Below are 20,741 nucleotides of genomic sequence, written 5' to 3'. Positions count from 1 at the left end.
GTCCATCAACAGATGAATGGATAAAGAAGATGTGGCACATATATACAATGGAATATTACTCAGCCATAAAAAGAAATGAAACTGAGTTATTTATAATGAGGTGGATGGACCTGGAGTCTGTCATACAGAGTGAAGTAAGTCAGAAGGAGAAAAACAAATACCGTATGCTAACACATATATATGGACTCTAAGGGAAAAAAATGTCATGAAGAGATTAGTGGTAGGACGGGAATAAAACACAGACTTACTCGAGCATGGACTTGAGGATATGGGGAGGGGGAGGGGTGGGCTGTGACGAAGTGGGGGAGTGGCAGGGACATATATACACTATCAAATGTAAATTAGATAGCTGGTGGGAAGCTGCTGCATAGCACAGGGAGATCACCTCTGTGCTTTGTGACCGCCTGGGGGGGTGGGATAGGGAGGGTGGGAGAGAGGGTGATGCAAGAGGGAGGAGATGTGGGAGCATGTGTGTATGTATAACTGATTTAGTTTGTTGTAGAGGGAAAACTAACACACTATTGTGAAACAATTATACTCCAATAAAGATGTTAAAAAAAAAAAAAAAAAATCTTCCAACAAACAAAAGCCCAGGACCAGATGGCTTCACAGGCGAATTCTATCAAACATTTAGAGAACAGCTAACACCTATCCTTCTCAAAATCTTCTAAAAGATAGCAGAGGGAGGAACACTCCCAAACTCATTCTATGAGGCCAACATCACCCTGATACCAAAACCAGACAAAGACGTCACAAAGAAAGAAAACTACAGGCCAATATCACTAATGAAGATAGATGCAAAAATCCTCAACAAAATACTAGCAAACAGAATCCAACAGCACATTAAAAGGATCATACACCATGATCAAGTGGGGTTTATCCCTGGAATGCAAGGATTCTTCAATATACGCAAATCAATCGACGTGATACACCATAACAACAAACTGAAAGAGAAAAACCATATGATCATCTCAATAGATGCAGAGAAAGCTTTTCATAAAATTCAACACCCATTTATGATAAAAACCCTGCAGAAAGTAGGCATAGAGGGAACTTTCCTCAACATAATAAAGGCAATATACGACAAACCCACAGCCAGCATTGTTCTCAATGGTGAAAAACTGAAACCATTTCCACTAAGATCAGGAACAAGACAAGGTTGCCCACTCTTACCACTCTTCTTCAACCTAGTTTTGGAAGTTCTAGCCACAGCAATCAGAGAAAAAAAAGAAATAAAAGGAATCCAAATAGGAAAAGAAGAAGTAAAGCTGTCATCACTCTTTGCAGATGACATGATACTATACATAGAGAATCCTAAGGATGCTACCAGAAAACTACTAGAGCTAATCAATGAATTTGGTAAAGTAACAGGATACAAAATTAATGCACAGAAATCTCTGGCATTCTTATACACTAATGATGAAAAATCTGAGAGTTGAATTAAGAAAACACTCCCATTTACCATTGCAACAAAAAGAATAAAATATCTAGGAATAAACCTACCTAAGGAGACAAAAGACTTGTATGCAGAAAACTATAAGACACTGATGAAAGAAATTAAAGATGATACAAATAGGTGGAGAAATATACCATGTTCTTGGATTGAAAGAATCAACATTGTGAAAATGACTCTACTACCCAAAGCAATCTACAGATTTAATGCAATCCCTATCAAATTACCACTGGCATTTTTTACAGAACTAGAACAAAAAATTTCACAATTTGTATGGAAACACAAAAGACCCTGAATAACCAAAGCAATCTTGAGAACGAAAAATGGAGCTGGAAGAATCAGGTTCCCTGACCTCAGACTATACTAGAAAGTTACAGTAATCAAGACAGTATGGTACTGGCACAAAAACAGAAATATAGATCAATGGAACAGGTTAGAAAGCCCAGAGATAAACCCACACACATATGGTCAACTTATCTTTGATAAAGGAGGGAAGGATATACAGTGGAGAAAAGACAGCCTCTTCAATAAGTGGTGCTGGGAAAACTGGACAGGTACATGTAAAAGTATGAAATTAGAACACTCCCTAACACCACACACAAAAATAAACTCAAAATGGGTTAAAGACCTAAATGTAAGGCCAGACACTATCAAACTCTTAGAGGAAAACATAGGCAGAACACTCTATGATATAAATCACAGCAAGATCCTTTTTGACCCACCTCCTAGAGAAATGGAAATAAAAACAAAAATAAACAAATGGGACCTAATGAAACTTAAAAGCTTTTGCACAGCAAAGGATACCATAAACAAGACCAAAAGACAACCCTCAGAATGGGAGAAAATAGTTGCAAATGAAGCAACTGACAAAGGATTAATATCCAAAATTTATAAGCAACTCATGCAGCTCAATAACAAAAAAACAAACAACCCAATCCAAAAATGGGCAGAGGATCTAAATAGACATTTCTCCAAAGAAGATATACAGATTGCCAACAAACACATGAAAGAATGCTCAACATCATTAATCATTAGAGAAATGCAAATCAAAACTACAATGAGATATCATCTCACACTGGTCAGAATGGCCATCATCAAAAACTCTAGAAACAATAAATGCTGGAGAGGGTGTGGAGAAAAGGGAACACTCTTGCACTGCTGGTGGGAATGTAAATTGATACAGCCACTATGGAGAACAGTATGGAGGTTCCTTAAAAAACTACCAATAGAACTACCATATGACCCCGCAATCCCACTACTAGGCATATACCCTGAGAAAACCATAATTCAAAAAGAGTCATGTACCAAAATGTTTATTGCAGCTCTATTTACAATAGCTAGGACATGGAAGCAATCTAAGTGTTCATCAGCAGATGAATGGATAAAGAAGATGTGGCACATATATACAATGGAATATTACTCAGGCATAAAAAGAAATGAAACTGAGTTATTTGTAATGAGGTGGATAGACCTGGAGTCTGTCATACAGAGTGAAGTAAGTCAGAAGGAGAAAAACAAATACTGTATGCTAACACATATATATGGAATCTAAGAAAAAAAAGTCATGAAGAGATTAGTGGTAGGACGGGAATAAAACACAGACCTACTAGTGCATGGACTTGAGGATATGGGGAGGGGGAAGGGTAAGCTGTGACGAAGTGAGAGAGTGGCAGGGACATATACACACTACCAAATGTAAATTAGATAGCTAGTGGGAAGCTGCCACATAGCACAGGGAGATCACCTCTGTGCTTTGTGACCACCTAGAGGGGTGGGATAGGGAGGGTGGGAGGGAGGGTGACGCAAGAGGGAAGAGATATGGGAACATATGTATATGTATAACTGATTCATTTTGTTGTAAAGGAGAAACTAACACACTATTATAAAACAGTTATACTCAAATAAAGATGTTAAAAAATAAAAAATAAAAATAAATCAATCTACTTTAAAAGAAAAAAAAACCCACAGCCAACATCATTCTCAACAGTGAATAACTGAAAGCATTTCTTCCAACGTCAGGAACAAGACAAGGATGTACACCTTACCCAATTTATTCAACATAGTTTTGGCAATCAGAGAAGAAAAATAAAAGGAATCCAAATTGGAAAAGAAGTAAAACTGTCACTGTTTGCAGATGTCACTGTTTCTTACTATACATAGAAAATCCTAAAGATGCTAACAGAAAACTATTAGAACTCATCAATGAATTCGGTAAAGTTGCAGGATACAAAATTAATACACAGAAACCTCTTGCATTCCTATACACTAACAACGAAAGGTCAGAAAGAAGTTAAGGAAACACTCCTATTTACCAATGCAACAACAAAAAATAAAATACCTAGGAATAAACCTACCTAAGGAGGCAAAAGACCTGTACTCCAAAAACCATAAAGAAGCTGATGGAAGAAATTGAAAATGACAAAAATGAATGGAAAGATATACTGTGTTCTTGGATTGGAAGAATCCATATTGTCAAAATGACTATACTACCCAAGGCAATCTACAGATTCAATACAATCCCTATCAAATGACCAATGGCATTTTTCACAGAATTAGAACAAAAAATTTTACAATTTGTAGGGGAACACAAAAGGCCCCGAATAGCTAAAGCAATCCTGAGAAAGAAAAATGGAGCTGGAGGAATCAGACTCCCCCACTTTAGACTATACTATAAATCTACAGTAATCAAGACAGTATGGTACTGGCACAAAAACAGAAATATAGATCAATGGTACAGGGTAGAAAGCCCAGAGACAAACCCACGAACCTATGGTCACCTAATCTATGACAAAGGAGGCAAGAATATACAGTGGAGAAAAGACAGTCTCTTCAGTAAGTGGTGTTGGGAAAACTGGACAGTTACATGTAAAAGAATGGAATCAGAACACTCTCTAACACCATACACAAAAGTAAACTCAAAATGGATCAATGACCTAAATGTAAGGCCAGACACTATAAAACTCTTAGAGGAAAACATAGGCAGAACACTCTGACATAAATCTCAGCAATATCTTTTTGGATTCACCTACTAGAGTAATGAAAATAAAAGCAAAAGTAAACAAATGGGACCTAATTAAACTTAAAAGCTTTTGCACAGCAAAGGAAACCATGAATAAGATGAGAAGACAACCCTCAGAATGGGAGGAAATATTTGCAAATGAAGCAACCAACAAAGGATTAATCTCCAAAATATACAAACAGCTCATGCAGCTCAATATCAAAAAACCAAACAATCCAATCCAAAAATGGGTGGAGACCTAAATAGACATTTCTCCAAAGAAGATATACAGATGGTCAAGAGGCAAATGAAAAGATGCTCAACATCACTAATTATTAGAGAAATGCAAATCAAAACTACAATGAGGTATCACCTCACACCGGTCAGCATGGCCATCATCAAAAAGCCTACAAAAAATAAATGCTGGAGAGGGTGTGGAGAAAAGGGAACCCTCTTGCGCTGTTGGTGGGAATGTAATTTGATACAGCCACTATGGAGAATGGTATGGAGGTTCCTTAAAAAACTAAAAATAGGACTACCATATGACCCAGCAATCCCACTACTGGGCATGTACCCTGAGAAAACCATAGTTCAAAAAGACACATGTACCCCAGTGGTCATTGAAGCACTATTTACAATAGCCAGGACATGGAAACAACCTAAATGTCCATCGACTGATGAATGGATAAAGAAGGTGTGGTACATATATACAATGGAATATTACTCAGCCATAAAAAGGAATGGAATTGGGTCATTTGTAGAGTTGTGGATGGACCTAGAGTCTGTCATACAGAGTGAAGTCAAGAGAAAAACAAATATCTTATATTAACACATATATGTGGAACCTAGAAAAATGGTACAGATGAACCTATTTGCAGGGTAGGAATAGAGACACAGATGTAAGAACGGATGTGTGGACACAGGGTGGGAAGGGGGGATGGGATGAACTCAGAGATTAGGTTTGACATAAATATACTACCATGTGTAAAATAGATAGCTAGTGGGAACCTGTGGTATATAGCACAGGGAACTCAGCTTGGTGCTCTGTGATGACCTAGATGGGTGGTATGGAGGGGGAGGGAGGGAGGTCCAAGAGGGAGGGGATATAGGTATATCTATAGTTGATTCACTTTGTTGTACAGCAGAAACTAACACAACATTGTAAAGCAATTATATGCCAATAAATAGAAGGAAGAACCTAGCATGAGGAAAAGAAGTAGCTGTTTTCTGATGTTATGAAAGGATGCAGCTTCATTTCATTTATAAGCACTCTCCAAATTGTGATGTAGCCTGAGTTACAGTGAATTCTAGCCATTATTTTTATGATCATTAGTTTCAGAGGGCTCTCTTTTCTGATTTTGTTTGCCTGATCCCAAGTCCATCTCATCCAGTGATCTTAACTTTATGTAACTCTATATTCATTTATTGTAAGACGTTGTGAGCACAGGAGGGAACACATCTTCCTCATCATAATTTCCCATCTCTATCATGTTTCTGGATATAAATGTACAAACTTGTCAACTGTATAGCACAGGGAACTATGTTCAATATCCTGGGATAAACCATAAAGTAAAAGAATATTAAAAAGAATGTATATATGTATATAACTGAGTCACTTTGCTGTAGAGCAGAAATTAACACAACATTGTAAATCAACTATACTTCAAAAACAAAAAGCAAAAAAACAAAAAAAAACACCTTTCAGGGCTTCCCTTGTGGTGCAGTGGTTAAGAATTCACCTACCAATGAAGGGGACATTGGTTCGAACCCTGGTTCAGGAAGGTCCCACACTCTGCGGAGCAACTAAGTCCATGCACCACAACTGAGCCTGCACTCTAGAGCCTGCGAACCACAACTGCTGAAGCCCACGAGCCACCACTACTGAAGCCCGCAAGCCACCACTACTGAAGCCCGCAAGCCACAACTACTGAAGCCCACAAGCCACAACTACTGAAGCCTGCAAGCCACAACTACTGAAGCCCACGCACCTAGAGCCCATGCTCTGCAAAAGAGAAGCCATGGCAATGAGAAGCCCACGCACAGCAATGAAGACCCAACACAGCCATAAATAAATAAATAAATAAATAAATAAATACATTTATTTAAAAAAAAACCCACGAGCCACCACTACTGAAGCCCGCAAGCCACCACTACTGAAGCCCGCAAGCCACCACTACTGAAGCCCGCAAGCCACCACTACTGAAGCCCGCAAGCCACCACTACTGAAGCCTGCAAGCCACAACTACTGAAGCCTGCAAGCCACAACTACTGAAGCCCACGCACCTAGAGCCCATGCTCTGCAAAAGAGAAGCCATGGCAATGAGAAGCCCACGCACAGCAATGAAGACCCAACACAGCCATAAATAAATAAATAAATACATTTATTTAAAAAAAAACACCTTTCAAACCTTTGAAACTGAATTCAAACTTACCAATGGAAATAAAGAGAATTAGTGATCATTTTCCTTCATTAGGACTTGTGGTCCCTAATAGGACTACTACTGTGCTGCTTGGTCTTGAATGAATGGCCTAGGCAGTAAAGAAAATATATTAAGACATAATTTTTTAAAAAATGCACCCCAATGTTCATAGCAGCACTATTTACAATAGCCAAGACATGGAAGCAACCTAAGTGTCCATCAACAGAGGAATGGATAAAGAAGATGCGGTACACATATACAATGGAGTATTACTCAGCCATAAAAAAATGAATGAAATAATGCCATTTGCAGCAACATGGATGGACCTAGAGATTATCATACAAAGTGAAATAAGCCAGAGAAAGACAAATATCATGATATTGCTTATATGCAGAATCTAAAAAATGATACAAATGAACTTATTTACAAAACAGAAAGAGACCCACAGACATAGAAAAAAAACTTATGGTTACCAAAGGGGAGGGGGAGAGAGGGATAAATTAGGAGTTTGGGATTAAAATATGCACTACTATATATGAAATAGAGAACCCATGAGGATCTACTATATAGCCCAGGGAACTATACTTATTATCTATTTTTTTTTTTGTACCTAATATCTTGTCATAACCTATAATGAAAGAGAATGTGAAACAAAACAAAAAATATATATATATAAAACAATCACTTTGCTGTATACCTGAAACTAACACAACATTGTAAATCAAGTATATTTCAATGAAAATTTTTAAAATAAATAAATAAAACTCCATAGTGCCAAATCCAAAAGTCAGCTCTCAGCAGCATTTAAATGGCTGATTACATTTTCCTTCTTGAAATAACTGTTTCACTTAGCTTCTAGAACTCCATTTTTTTTTGTTCCTTTTCCTATATCCCTAGCTGTTTCTTCCTAGACTCCTTTAATTCATTAAGTATTGATGCTTAGCACCTATTCTGGGCCTACACTGTCCTTGCCGCTAGAGATACAGCAGTGAACAAGCCAAAGCCCTTGTTGTCATGAGGCACAGCACATTCTAGTAGGTAGAGACAAACACTGGCATTCTGGAAGCCAGGTGAAGACAATGTTTCAAAATGGAGGTGATCAGCTGCACAAGTAATGCTGAGTCATCAAGTGAGATGAGGACTGTGAATTAACAACTGGATTTGGCTGTTAGGGGCTTGATGGTAACCCTGACATCATGAGTTTTAGTGAAGGGGTAAAAAAAAACTCTGGAGTGGATTCCAAATAAAATGGCAGGTGAGGAAGAGTCTACAGCAAGTGTCCTCAACTCCTTTCAAGACATTTTGAAATGTCTTTGTCTTACTTTTCTCTGAAACATTGTCTTGCATTTTTTCTAGGTCTCAGGTTAGATGTCATTCCTCAGCAAAATATTATCTGACTAATCTAAGGTTTCTTCCTGTCATGCTCTCTCATGGTCTCATCTTATTTTCCATCACTACACCATCATGTTTATAATTATGGATTTAAGTGTTTGAAATTCACGTATAATATCTGTCCCACTATTATTCAAGTTCATTTAGGCTGTTTTTAAGCTCTACAAAATGAGTACCTAGAGTCTTATTGGCACAATATAGTTCTTGCTTGAATTAATGAACAAATGATTAACCAGTCTTTTCCTCTGGGGCTGTGCTGGATTGTGCCAGATCAACTTGGTTAAAATGGAACTACATTTCCCAGAATCCCATTCCCTTTGTGTCCCTGGAGTAAAGTTGGCAAAACATGAACTAGTGCAAGATTTGGAAAATAAAAGTAAAGCAATAGGCATTACTCGAAGAAGGTCTTTCAGTCAAATATGTAAAGAACAGATTCAGAAGTGCCCGGGGGATGCCAACTGTCATTTCTCTTCTCCATTGTTTACCTAGCTCTTCTTTCCAACTACTAGACCTGAACTCTCACGTTCAAAACCAGATGTTTGGCTGAGGATGCACAGTCAGGAGTAGAGAGGCCACAGCTTCCCACAGAACTATCAAAAACTTCCCCATTGCAGCTCCTGTAGAGTCACCTAGATTTCCCTGCAAGCCTGGACTCATCCACCCTGCACCAAGTGCTTCAGGAGGACTGACTGGCAACTCTGTCTTGGTTCCTCCAACACTCCCTTCTGGTTGTAACTTCAAGTATTTGCCACAGTTGTATAAGGTCTAATTCTGTAATAAATCTCTTATCCAATAACAGTCACAGTGGCTCTAGTTTCCTGATTAAACCTTGGTTATTGGCATTGATATTCATGGGCTCAGCCACAAGAGATTCCACTCTTCAAGGCTGATCCGACTATAGCCTATGCTGAGCTCCCAACCTACCAACAACAGGGACCAGCCCCGAGTGCCAAATATGGCACCATTCCCCAGAGGAACCAGCCAGCCACCTGATTCCTTTGGACCACTTCCATCATAGAAGAGCAGTGCTTTGTTCTCCCTGGAATAAATGCTTACTCTGAATATGGATTTCTTCTTTGCCCAGAGTGTTTCTGCCAAAATCACCATCTATGGACTTGTAGAGTGTCTTATTACTCTACAGAGCATCGCTTCTGACCAAGGAATACATTTTGTATCAAAGTAAGTTCAACAATGGTCTGTATTCACAGAATTTACTGGTATTACCATACTTCCCATCTTGCTGAAGCAGCTGACCTGATGGAACTAAAGATTCAGTTATGGGTCCAGCTGGCTGGCAATATTATAAAGTTGGGGTAATACTCTCCAGTAGAATATAGGAATCAATATATGTTGTTTTTCCCATAGCCAAGATTTTCAGGTCTGGTAATCAAGGGATGGATATGGGAGTGGGTCCTTTCACAATTACCCTTAGTGACCCTTAGTGAAATTTTGCTTCCTATCCCTTTAGTTTTGGGCTAAACCCATTGACTCCTTAGTTCCCAAGGCAGAATGCTTCCACCAAGGGATTCAACAAATCCATTAAACTGGAAGTTGAAGCTGCCACCTGGCCATTTGGCTTCAAGTCACTGAGCCAATAGGCAAAAAGGAGATTACTGTACTGAGACCTGATTATCAAGAGGAAATTAGGTTGCTACGGCACAATGAGTCAGAGAAGAGTATATCTAGAATCAGAGTTCCTCTGGGCTGTGTATTAGTATTCCCATAACCTGTAATAAAAGTTAATGGAAAGCTACAACAGAACAGTAAACTATTAATGTTCAAACCCTTCATGCACAAAGTTTGGAGACTCATCTAAGAAGGAACTATGACCTACTTAGGAAAAATTAGGGATATAGAATAAACAGTGGAAGAAAGAAGTTAGAAATACCAGTAATCACATGGTCAGTTGCAGAAATGAGGAATGTAGTAGTGATAAATCCATTCTTGCTTTTATATAAATGTACTGATATACAGAAGATATAGACATATTTAACCAGTTTTTCTACTATCTAACATAAGATGTATTCATAGTGATTAACCTCACATCTCAATATTTAAGTTTTAGGCTATCAGAGTGGGAGTGTGACTCAGAAGAGGAATGAATGTCACCAAAAGGTGGATAAAGCGACATAGGAGATTTTTCATATGTTCTTTCTGGAGGAGAGGTTGTACACTTTCAAACAATTGTTCTATGTTAGATAGAAGCATGATTTTGTTGTTGTCTTTATTCAAAAGTTAAATATGCTTGAAGAGGAATGTATAGTTGAAAAGGAATGAACTGTGCTGGATTATGCTGTATTGACTTGGTTAATCTGGGAAATACATTTCCTAGAATTCCCTTTTTTATGTGGTTCCAAGTGAGAGCCAACCAAGGAAGTTGCCTGAGATCTGGAATATAGAAAGGAAACAGTGTCCATTACTCCCAGAAGTAGTCATGTTGCATAAATGGTGATGAACAAGCATGGGAGAGCCTGGGAGGTTACAGCTTTTCCCAACTCTCCTCTACTCTGCCTCCTGCTCTTCTTCCTATTGGTTGGCCTTGTTGACCAACAGCAGTGCTAGGCCTCTTACCAGATGCTTGAGGGTGGAACCACAGAGGTGGTAGCTCCACAAAGGCAACAGGTTCCTAGACCTTTCCACAAGCTTCCTTTTTGTGGTCCAGTGGCTTCTCAGATATTCCTGCTCTGACCTGCCTACCATTCCAATGCTTCAGAAGGTATAGTTTGTGACTTATTTTCTATTCCTCCAACTCCCCTCCAACCTTTACTTCTGCTGTTGTGTGAGGTCTAATTCCTATAATAAAGCCCTTATCTCATAATATTCATAGTGACTCCACTTCCCTGACTGGCAGATTCATTGACTACCTAAAATTCTCCACAAATAATTTTCATTACATCCAACATCTAATGCCCTGACCATCTCTGTTCTCATAGTAGCCCTATAAGTTCTCATATGAGAAGGATCTGAAAGCATTTTACTTTTTCTTGAGACTGGTTACAAGGAGAAGGGCAAGGAATGCATTTTCTGTTATCAAAATTTCACATAACTTTGGATTGTTCATGTTAAGTTACTAGGCACTGGAAGGATAGACATTTAATGTTTTATTGCAGACCAGAGTTAGGAGTGCCAAAGACCTCCCTTAATCCACTTAACGATTACTACAAGTCAAAAATAAGGTAGTATTAGTGACACTGACTGTTCTTTATGGAATGTGTATTGTTATGACATATTCTTTAATGTCGGATTTTTTTTTTGAGTATCAGGCACTCCCCCCCACCCCCTCCAATAATACCAATACCCTTGGCCTTAGAGGACAGTGAGTTTGTGTATCAGTGCTACTTAATCTCTTGGGAGTACAACTGGAAAGGACACCAAGTCATGAACAGGATGACTACAGTCATCTCTGAAAGACAGTAAAAACACTTTCAAAAACCCAAATAAATTCTTGGTTGGTCAAGTGCTCATTTCTACTCAGAGTGTGGGTTAGGGGGAATTGAGTACTTTCCCCAAGCACTTCTTGGAATTACATTTCATCCTGTTTGATAGAATCTACAAGAGCTGCATTTGTCATGGTCCCAGCAAGAAACATATGGCACATGAGTAATGGAGAATTTAATGAAGAAACTGTTTACAGAGCCCAGGGCAGGGTTAAAGGAAACCAGTGAGGCTTGGTGAAGCATCCCTGGGCTGGCAACAGTGGAGAACAAGGCCCCAAAGGAGCAAGAGGAATGAGTGGTTTCAGGAACTTGAATTGGTGGAGGAAGCTGGGGAGAGGGCCTGAGACGAGTCACTGCCAACCCACAGCCCTACAGAGAGGTCTGGGGAATAAATACCTTTGCTTCAATGTCTTCCACCCTCCAGTCTCTGCCAGGACCTCCCACTTCCAAACACAATCATAAGTAAGAGGTCAAGGGCCTCTGGTTGATGCTGTCCATAAAGATCAGCTGCCTATCAGGTACAGCGTGGATCTAGGGGCAAATAGCATGTCCACACAGGCTACTGCATCCAGATTTATAGGGAAGAAAACTAGTCTTATCCCAGACGTAACCACCATGCTATTACATGTTATTAGAGACATCTTGCATGAACATGCCTGAAAGGGCACTCTTCACTCAGTAGGGTGCAGTTAAGCTCTGTTACTATCTTGCTAACCTTGATGTGCAAATATTCATTCAGGTGGAAACCACTTGGCTTGAATGCTTTGAAGTCTTTTTTTTGTCTTTAAGAGCTATGATGACATAGATTTTTACTTTAGCTGCAGTGCATCAAAAAAACCTTTTTGAACTGTTTTGAGACCCCTACAATTTGGGACAGCCCAGAGAACAGGAATTTTATCGTTAGGAAAATAGAGGAGCACAAAACCCATCAATGATGCCTTCACAATGACACCTGCTATTCATAAGTGAATTTAATTGGATATTACCTCTTCCTCATTCACCATTGGAGTTTTCACTGAATGTCACTGCATTCCAAACAGTAAGTGATTCTAATAAGCAAAACAATTCAAACCATTTTAACCAGATAAATGGCATACGATCACAAAGAGTCTGTGGACTGACTTGTGCTGAGAATTAACAAGGGTTTCCCTATGATGGTGGGACACACAGCAGCCAGGCTTCATCTCCCTAACCATCTGCTGGCGACTGCAGGCTGGGATTTACTGAGGCAAAAAGCAGGAGCCTTGGATTCTGTCACTAGAAACGGTAGGCCACGGCTCTATCATTAAACCTCTGGAGTAATTTCTTTACCCTTGATGAAACTACTTGCCCTCTGATGTCAGGTTTTAGCATCTTCTATCCATTTCCTCTTTCTCCTACTTCTTGCCTCTGAATATGATTCTTACACTCAGGGCCAGCACTATCTTTTTGCATCTTCACAGCTTTATTTAGTTAATGACTATAATCAGAGAATCCTGGTGAAGGGCAATTATTTCAAGATTTCTACCAAGGTCTCTTAATACAGAGGAAAGTGAATTTCTGGAATTAGGGAGAATCTTGGGAAGGAGGAGATGATAGGTGCACCCCATTGTAAATAGGAAATTCATATGAAGATTCATGTTTTATCAATAAAATTTGTATGGATTTTTCATTCTGTGTTATGATATCATGAAATATAAAATAGTTTCTGTAAGTCTGAAAGAATTGCAGTTGCATGAAGATGTGACAATTTTTCGGTGGCCTCACATACCCCAGCACACCACTGTGGAACGTAATCTGAGAAGCACAGGTTTTTACCTATTAAATTTGCAAAAATTAAAACACACCCGCACACGTGCAACTCCCAGGGTTATGAGGTATTGACTGGTGGGAAACAAACTTTCTGGGAGAAAGTTTATCAAGACCAAATCAAACATTCATCTACTTTGTAACAATAAGGATCTACTGTATAGTATAGGGAACTCTACTCAATACTCTGTAATGGGCTATATGGGAAAAAAATCTAAAAAAGAGTGGATACATGTATATGTATAACAGACTCACTTTTCTGTATACCTGAAACTAACATTGTAAATCAACTATACTCCAATAAAAATTAAAACATTTATCTACTTTAACCCAGCAATTCACCATTAAGAATTTGTTCTAGGAAAACAATCACAGATGTGTACAAATGTAGAGCTACCAACAAAGTGTTTGCAGAGACAACTTAGAAGACTGAAAAATCAGAAAGAACATAGGTGTCAACAGTAGTAAATCTGTTGAATGAATTATAGCATATCTAAATACGGGCTACGCTACTAGGTATCTGTCGGCTGATTACCCAGCACCCATTTCCCCTTTCCGCTTAATAACAATATCAGATTTCATTTGGGTATTCTTCCTACCTACACCGGCACCTGTGCATATAGTTTTCCTTTGAACAATGTAGGGATTACTTTGCCGACACCCCTAGTTCAGTAAAACTGAACTACTAGTAGTCTGTTAACCAGAAGCCTTACTGATAAAAGTCAATTAACATATATTTTGTATATTACATGTACTATATACTGTATTCTTACAATAAAGCAAACTAAAGAATGTTTTAAGAAAACCATAAGGAAGAGAAAATACATTTACAAGAACTGTACTGTATTTATCAATATCATAAGCTTTTGTCATCTCTTTACAAGATGGATAGTCGGTACCTACATCAATATTGTCTCATACAAAAGACAGTCAATATCACACATATTACTAACACTAGGTATCAAAAATGAAAAAATAATGTGAAAAACCTGTATTTACAGATATAACGATTCATGCATTGATAACGAAGAAACAGCAACATGATTGCTTTATAGTAGCTTAGTGTAATCGATACAATTGGCTTCACGGTGGCCTAGCCTATACACCAACGAATGCATAATTATAACATTTTTTATGGTATACAGTACTACAGCCATTCATAATATCATATTGGAAACATGTTACATTAAAACAAACAAACGAATAGAGATATGCAATTGCATCAACTGTTTCTAAATCAGGTTTACCTTGCCCAATGCACCGCAAGCCAGAACGCTGAGACACCAAGGTTTGCAGCAAAGAGAGAGGTGTGTGGAGGTTATTCACAAAGTAGCAAGCCAGGAGGTAGAAGGACAAATCAGCTTCTCCAAAGGCAAGGGAGCTCGGGATATTTATGGGGAAACGAAAAAAGCAGCAGGGCGGGCTGAGGCGTGGGGCACTTGCAGGGTGCGCGGACGGGATTGGAAAAAGGTGAGGTAGTCATGGTTCTGCGCAGGCGTAACCAGGCTACAGGCCTCTGCAGGCTGCAAAGGTCACTCGCGCATGCCCAGTTGAAGGGTCGGTAGTCTTAAACCAGCTCAGCTCCAACCAGACGCAGCTGACTTCAAGTTCCTAGAAAACAGCTGAGGCAAACATCTTATTGTTTAGGCGATGTGCTGCTACGAGGACATGCAAGTGTTAAAACTACCTTGATTAGTGAAGGCAGATGAAGTGGATTTAACCCTCAGTTTCACGACAAGAGAGGCATATTGTATGATAATGTAATTCTTTGAAAACAGTTATAAAACAGTAAAAAAAAGTAACACATTATTAATTTTATGTTTAGTATCACTCATGACTATGTTAGGATAGACTAGTATCTACATATATTGTGTGCATTCATGACATACATACCTTTTTCTTAATTTTCTCTATATTTCCAGGCTACAGGGCTCATCTGCAAGTTTTTTCAAACTGTCACAAACCTCCAAAAAATTTACCCATATATTTTTTGAAAAAAAAAATACGCATATAAGGGGACTTGTGCAATTCAAACCTGTGTTGTTCAAGGCTCAACTGTACTTCAAGAAATGAGCAAACCCTCAGCTTAAGAAATAAACCATGATTGCTTTAAGGCCATGAGACTATGCCTCTGTTATTAGGTCAGGGAAAGAGACCCAAACCAATCAGTACCAGGAATTCCGTACAGGGCCTCCTCCTAGGATTGCCTTTATCTCTATTTTATGCTTTTTTCAATTTGGGAGGTTAGAAGGCTAACCACTGCATGTTCAAGGCTCCTTGAGACCAGTTTTCTCCCATGAAGTTCTCCCAGCTGAATGCACTCCTGTGAGATTTGGAAGCTGGAAGGAACGTGGCCCCTTCTTTCTATGCTAATATGGACAGACATGGGTGCTGGCAGCTTCTCTGAACCTGTTTCTTCATCTGTAAAGCAGGGGTAACATCAGGTACCTTGCATGAAAGCACGGTAGATGCCCTTACACCTTCTTTTTCAATATTTCTTTCCTGGACGTTTTAACAGCAGCATCACTTGATTGAAGGGGTTTGAGAATTCTTGGATACAGATAGCTTTCTTTTTTCAAGCTTTACTGTGCCCAGAATCAGGAGCCTGGCTAAGAAGAAGGTGGGTCTTGGCATTCAGGTCAGAGTAGATCTGCTCAGACCCGTGTTATCCACACCATGAATATAGCTTCTTTATGAACACAGCCTGCACCTGCCTGACAATAGAGATTCGATTTCCCCACAAGAGAAACTGAATAGGGACTCGGGGGACCTGAGATTTGTTCTTGGCTATGAAACTTTCTGTAACCTTGACCAAATGCATTTACTTCTCAGGGCCCCTCAGTTTCCGAATCAGAATAAAGGTTTAGAAAAGGTGTTCCCTAAAGCCCCTTCCAATTTTAGAAGTTCCATGTATCAGCGAGATAAAATGGTTGGAAGTTTTTATGCAAACTCAATGTTTATGTAGCCATAGGTCAGCCTTGAAATATTTTTATTTCATATACATCTTTTTAAACATGGCTTTTAATAAATTTTCCCTCAGGTACAAAGCATAAAAAATAACAATTAAAGTGTACTGCACAGAATAGCAATATCCAGGGCATATTATAAATTGACCCCTATGAAAATTGCTGATAGTTCATCTTATTTGATCCACAAATCAGCAATTTTATATGGCCCAATCTACTAAAATCATTAAAATGCAAGATTTTTAAATGTGTTGTTCTTGGAATATCAGCAGATTAGGAAAAAGCTGAGAATTTCATGTTTTCCTCTGACTTTACATATTGATGCCACAATCTTTAGGGTTATTTTCTTTTTTGATGGGGAATGGTGGAAGAGAATGATACTACCATATTTCAATTTCTGTAAAAGACCAAAAGCTATCTGAACTCCCTCTTTGTCCTCTAGCCACAGAGCTCTGCCAGTTCATTCTCCCTGCACAGCAGGGTCTAAAAGTGCTCAACCTGCACTCTGTGATTTCCCATCCTGCCTTGCTTCCTGGGCATTTTCGGGTGGCAGTCACTTCAGGATACGGGACACTATCAGTCACTTGTTTGCTTCCATCCTTTTAATCCATTTCTTGGGCAGATTCGGTATAGAATCTGTGTCTGTGCCAAGAATCATGGGGACAGTAAAATAGCAAACACTATACAGCAGTTGTTATGGGCCGGGAACCGGAAGAAAAGCTTTGTACATACTAAATCATTTCATCTACTTCCTATGAGAGCTGTACTATTACTACCCACTTTACAGATGAAGAGACCAAGCACATAAAGTGTTCTTCACTTGCTCAAGATCACACAGCTAGCAAGTGGCCCAAATAGGACCCTTGCCTCTGTGGTTAAGCCCCCAAACACGTGATTAGCGTGTCAGTGTTGTGGGCATGATTCCAGAGTAATTTTCAGGACAGGATCACTGCCACCTACCATCACAGACAAATTTACAAATGTACATTATGATGAATACACATCAATTCATTCCCAACATTTATCTGCCCCAGTGCAGCTGGAGAATACCCGCGCTCCCCTGCGTATCTTTGCAGGGATAGGGTTACGGGTCTTGTGCCTGCAGCAGATCACAGTTTCCAGGTTGGGAGAGACAAGTGTGGTTTCTACATCTCTGAGATTCTCATGCATCCCTCTAGGGGTCTCCCCATTTGAATCCCTACCCTAGATACTGATGAAAACAGAATCTACTTGAACTATTTGCATTGTTTTTTAAAGTTTAGGTAGATGAGTATCATGTTATTTAATACATTAATAAAATTACTCCATCTATTCTTATTTACCCAGTGCATTACTTACCTAACTATTCTAGATGAATTTTTAAACAGTAAACCTATAGTGATTCTACATTCAACTGCATGTTATTATCTTCAAACCCTCCCTTTGAAGAGCTTTATCCCCATTTCATTGCTGTTGCCTTTTTCCCTGAAGGGTTTGGAAATCTTGTTGCTAGTCAGTCTTGTGAGCTAATTCTCAGACAGAGAAACCAGGCTGGTTATTTGATGGATACTCCTGTCCCCGGCACCAGGAAATATTGTTCCTCTATTTGATATGAGAATAGCAAGAGAGGTACTGTCCAGGACTGCCCTAGGAATTCAGCTGGACCCCTTGCTTCATAAGTTCTTCAAGAGGGGACCACTCATTCCAAGTAGAGACACTAAAATTTTACTCACACAAAGGTCTGTCACAAGAACCTGCAGGTGGATTATGCACTGTCTGTAGAACTTGGCTCTTTTCCTTGGATGCACTTTTGAGTCTGAGAACTGTGCACCTCTTTTTCCTTAGCAAGCAAGTTATTTTAAGAAAAGAAAGTGCACTCACTCGGTTAGCATTGTAGATTTGAGGTAAAATGTTTGTCTTTCAGCAGGTTGGAGTTTTGTGATTTTTTTCCACTTTACTCATGGGGGCAACATCTGCCCCCAATTTACCCACAGAGGTTCTTTCAGGGACTTGCTGAGCTTAAATATCCCATCCTTAGGCCAGCAATGATTCTACCACTCTAAGAAGGCCTGAAAGGGCGTTAGCTGAGGATGTCTGTGCTGGCCCAGGAGCAATGATTTGAAAACATGTCCATGGTTATCCCTTTGCCTTCGTTATCCAGACTGGAGTCCTTTCCCAGCCCCATCTGGAGAGCTTGGCTCAGTGCTAGGGAAGGACAGATTCCTAGCAGATGGTTTATCAGAGGACCTGGCACATGGTTTGGCCAAGAAAACCTCATCTAATACCTCTGAGTTTGGGAAGCTTTAGAGTGAAGAGTAGTTCCAACCCTTCTGCACAACCAGGAATGTTTTGCTTATTAAATTTTGAAAACGATGCTCAGAGTAAATCTAGACAGCAGCAGTTCTGAAGATCTGGCACCACAGACGGTACCAAACTAATGTATCCCCTTAGACAAGTTTTACAACATCTATAAAGTCTGGGATAGGGCCAGAGCCTTGGGCCCGAAAGGAATGAGACTCATGCAAAAAGATATCAGGTGCTTTGACAAGTGATATTTTAATTTAAAAAATGCAACTCTGATCATCATGAAATGTCTCCAATGTCTAATAGGCTGCTTAAAATTAATATGATCAAACCTATTCTTTCCACAGTCTTCCCCATCTCAGTGGCAACTCCATCTATCCATTTGCTCAGGCCAAAAACCATTAGAGTCATTCTTGTGTCCTCTTCCTCTCATATGCAATATCCAGTTCATCAGTAAACTCTGTCAATTCTACCTTCAAAATATGTATGGTATTCAACCACTCTGCTACCACCCTAGTTGGAGCTGCCATCCAGATAGTGGCAGAAGCCACCTACCTGGGACTCTTGCTCCCATATTTACTCCCATTCAGTCTATTCCCAACCTAGCATTCTGAGTGAGACTGCTGGAGTCCCTGACACACCACGGCACTCCTCTACTGAAGGCACTCCAGTGGCTCCACATTGCACAGCATGAAAGCTCCCTTGGCTCCTGTGTCACGGAGCCCCTTGTGTCACTGCACCGATCTTTCATGGCTCTCCCCTGGCTCTTTCTGCTCCAGTCACACTGACCTTTCTGGCCCATGAAATCTGAAGCCATATGCCCATCCCAGACATTTGAAGTTGTCCATTCCCTTTGCTGGAGCATTCTTCCTCCAAATATCCACTTGGTTTTTTCTCTCTCTTTCCCTCTCCCTCCTTTTCTTTCTCTTTTCATCCTCCTCCTCCTTCCCCACTTATTTTTTTCTGTGGAATTTATCACCATCAGATATATTGTATATTTTTCTCATTGTGTTTATTCCATCTCTCTCTACTAGAATATACACTCCTTTAAGGGCAAGGAGTTTTGTCTCTCTTTTAAAAAATTATTATTTCCATATCATGAAGAACCAAGAATGGAGCTTGATATACATTAGGCACTTAAAAGCTATTTTCTGAATAAATAAATGATATATCTCCCAAATATGTGTTAGGCACTGTGCTATGGCTGTATATACCGTGGTGAACAAAACAAAGATTCATGACCTCATGGATCGTCAAGTCTAATGGGTGGGAATAGTAATTAATTAATTAGACATGAGAAAGAATTGAAGCATTTGAAGAAGTGAAAATGTTGAATTAAGCTGGAGAGTTGGGTTTGAGAAATGGCATTGTGAGACAGAAATTAAGCCATGTTGATTTGGTTGTTGGTTTAGGGTGTTACCCTAACCATGGGGACCATCGAAGGCTTTTAAGCAGTCAAGCGACATAGTGCTGTGTACATTTTACGAAGTCCTCTCTGGATGCAGTGTGCGAATGGGTTGAAAAACGTCAAGAGTGGACACGGGGAGATGTGATGAGAGGTGATTGCTGTAGTGCAGTTGAGAGATGATGGTCACAGGCTGGGGCAGTCTGCATTAGAGAGAAGGACATGAACTTAGAGCCTGTTTGAATAGGATTTGGGTAGATTTGGGTGGTTAGGAAGTGAGAGGGGTTAAAGATGAACCTCATGGTCAGCCTTGAACAGCAGGTGTGTGTCATTTTCTGGGAGGCTTCCTGAAGTAAGTGGGGTTTGGGATGCAGAGTGATATGGTGGTGAGGGTGGAGAAGGTTCTGAGTCATGACATGAAGGTTCTGAGTGTGATGTACACATAGGCAACATCCCTGTGGTGATATTCCTGCTTAGGAGCAAAAGCCTGAGCAGGTGCAATAGATACTAAGAGCCATTAGTCTACAGACAGTTGGTGAACCAGGCCACTGGGGTAGATGGAGTCACAAGGAAAGGGTTAGGATGAATAAGGAAGGAGG

Source organism: Kogia breviceps, chromosome 1, assembly GCF_026419965.1.
Source record: "Kogia breviceps isolate mKogBre1 chromosome 1, mKogBre1 haplotype 1, whole genome shotgun sequence".
Classification (NCBI taxonomy): Eukaryota; Metazoa; Chordata; class Mammalia; order Artiodactyla; family Physeteridae; genus Kogia; species Kogia breviceps.
The sequence above is the reverse complement of the archived record's forward strand: the minus strand, read 5'-3'. Positions refer to the sequence as shown.